Source organism: Leiobunum rupestre, chromosome 7, assembly GCF_980474605.1.
Source record: "Leiobunum rupestre chromosome 7, qqLeiRupe1.1.hap1, whole genome shotgun sequence".
Taxonomy (NCBI): domain Eukaryota; kingdom Metazoa; phylum Arthropoda; class Arachnida; order Opiliones; family Sclerosomatidae; genus Leiobunum; species Leiobunum rupestre.
Genome location: NC_143390.1, coordinates 41,218,087 through 41,220,927, shown reverse-complemented (window position 1 = coordinate 41,220,927; position 2,841 = coordinate 41,218,087). Strand labels below are relative to the sequence as shown.

At 32.0% G+C, this 2,841-nt stretch overlaps 1 long non-coding RNA gene across 1 annotated transcript; it reads left to right on the top strand.

Annotated features, from left to right (window-relative positions):
* Nucleotides 1-245: 245 nt before the first annotated feature.
* On the top strand, nucleotides 246-852 carry LOC149936324 (uncharacterized). Its single transcript, XR_016472396.1, has 3 exons — nucleotides 246-406; nucleotides 465-600; nucleotides 664-852. It is a non-coding gene; the product is annotated as an uncharacterized LOC149936324 (long non-coding RNA).
* The last annotated feature ends 1,989 nt before the right edge of the window (nucleotides 853-2,841 follow it).

Below are 2,841 nucleotides of genomic sequence, written 5' to 3'. Positions count from 1 at the left end.
GAACGAATTTAAATTTTCTCTGAAATATATTCAGATTTGCTTACGATTTGGAAGGTTTATTTTCTAAAGGTAAATATTCATTGCGTTTAAATATATCAACTTTTTCCAATTTTAATAACATTATTAAATGGTTGTATCTTATAGGCGAGTGAAATATTTATTAAACTATCCAAGGCTTAAATAAAGCCTCAGCGAAATGAGCGAATTGTCTGCAAATATGGGTCTTGTAGTTCCAAACAAAACTCGACTAATAGACAGAGACCTTGGAGTCTTTTTCATATAGTTTCCATCAGCAAAAAGGGAGACCGAAAAATGTCAACGGTGGGTTCAGGCAATGTGGTTGAGAAGACTACTTTATCCGATGTTTCTCTATGAAAATGAAAACAATGAACGTTTGAACTTGAAGGTAAATAAAACCATTTTTTGGATGCTTCAAGAAAATAAATGTCATTCTTTAATTTTAGTGGCTAGAAAAAGACTTCATGAAATATTTAGAAGATTGGGAGAAAGATGTTACCAATTGGCCTGGAGATTTTGCCAACAGCGAAAGGAACAAAATGTTTTTAAGCGCAGCAACAATTGAGGGTCTATGAATGATTGGTACAGCTATAATAAACATTTATTATTTTAGTGATAGTAAGATTCTTTTTTTCACAATTACAGCCGTTAAATTCCTTTTTAGTAAAGGTGCAAAATAAGTTTTGATGCAGCACTTATATTAAGATCCTCTTGAGCAATACTTTGGGAGGCAGCAATGCTCGTGTGGTCGAAACAGTAATCCTTTCATTGGGTTGTTTGAAGCCAGCATGGATAAACTTAAAGCCTTATCTTGACTAGTCATAGAAGCGGTTAATGGCAATTCCAGAATTTCAAAAAAAATGGTTACATAATTTTATTTCAATTCAACTTGAAACATCTCAGTTTTGAAAAATAAAAAAATATAATATTGATCTTTTGTGAAACAAAATAATGCGTTCTTTTTCAGGTCGTTTTACAATACAAATTTGATTATGTAAACAAAATTAGCCTAAATTAATCTATACATAACACAAATTGAAAAAAATTTATATCACTAGAAATATCACTTAATCTTTCCGTTGTAACACTATTCTGATTCTTCACTCATTATGAATAGGAAAATTTATTAGGAATACATATTGTAGTGGGAAATTTCACGATGTACGTAAAAATTGTTGTAAAGTTCCAAATCTGGGTCTCCATTTAAAAAATTATACATTGAATTATCGTCAATTTAAATTGTGCTTTGAGATGAGCTTAAGCTGATATTTGTTTTAATTTCTGGAATGTGAATGGTGGGAATTTCATGCTTAGTTGGAGTCTTTGGAGATCCTTTACTTATTTTGTTTTTCTTCAGAGGAGATTCTAGCTTTTCCTTCTGCGATTTTTCTTTCCAATATTTTCCACTACAGGCTTTTTCTTTAGAGAGATTAGTTTCGTAGACTCTTTGGACTTTTCCATGAAACCCTTTCGTAACGCTTAATTAGCTTTGAGGGCTTCTTTGGTTTCATACTGATATGTCCCGGACTAAACATTTTCCTCTAGTATTTACAAATGCATCCATAAATAATTTTGGTTCATTTAGCTTCTTGAAAGTATACTGTAGACAATGGTATACAGCACCTAAATAAATAATATCATAAAAAAAGCATTACGAAATATTTTAAATTAAGAAACAAAATAATTACCTTTTAAGATGAAACACGTGTCTGTTCAAGTTTGCTTAGCCCAGAGAGCCGAATTTCAAATTTGGTGCTTCTATCGTCGATCGTTTAACTCCGCCTCTTTAGGGAGGTTACAAAAGCATCATACCGGAAATTGACCTGGCCTGTTATTTCGATCACGTGGTTTTAAGAGCGACAATTCAACCCCCACTTTCCGCTCCCTATCTAAATTCTCTCTGGCCTGTGTTGTGCGTTCCGCTTCTAGTTCACCGGCCTTTATAGATTCGAGGTAGATGCACAAAAAAACACGACACTTTGAAGTTTCTTATCGATGAGTCACATAAAAAGTACTCCTTCTCGTTGTCAATATTTGAAGACCAAACGAAGGAACTAGTGAAACACTTTATTTTTCTTTTCTTTTTCCCTGAGTCGATATTGTTCACATCCACTTGATTCTCAACCGTACTCTTCTGATTTAGTATTTAAATTTATCTTGCCGTTAAAAATATTTCGTTATCAGTTCTACCTCATCCAACATGTACCTAAATCTCGAAATATGTCGTATTTTCCGTTATAAAAATTGCTGGCCAGTAACAATTTTACATTGATCATATCTTTCTAAATAATAAATTGCGGTTAAAACTTTTGGCATTACTGTAATCGTTTTCGCCAATTCCCTTTGGTAGCTAGCGCAGCGAAGTATTAACCACCAACAACGTCAACGTCAATTGTGAAAATAAGTCTCATTTCCTCAATAACTAGAGAGTGAGTTTAAGAAGTCGGCGAAATAAAAACAAACTGTTTAGGGAATACTAAACTTTATTTAAAAAACAAACACGGTACAAAGGCAAATAGATAATAATTTGAGAAACATTTAAAAAAGCGCGTAAAGCGATTAAAAGGATTGTTTTACAAAAAGTCAGAGGTCAGGGAAATTTAAAATAATATAATATTTTGAACTGTTTTTGTTTAGAAAAAACAATTTTGATAATCCTTCCTAAAGTTTTTATCAAAGATAATAATGTTGATCAAAATGCCCTCTATATAATAAAACACTGGGATCAAAACAAATATTAATATTAAGCTAAGTAAGGGTTATGGTAACTATAGCGTCAACTTTAATAACAGTTAATTCTATCGTTAAGAACAGCAATTTTGA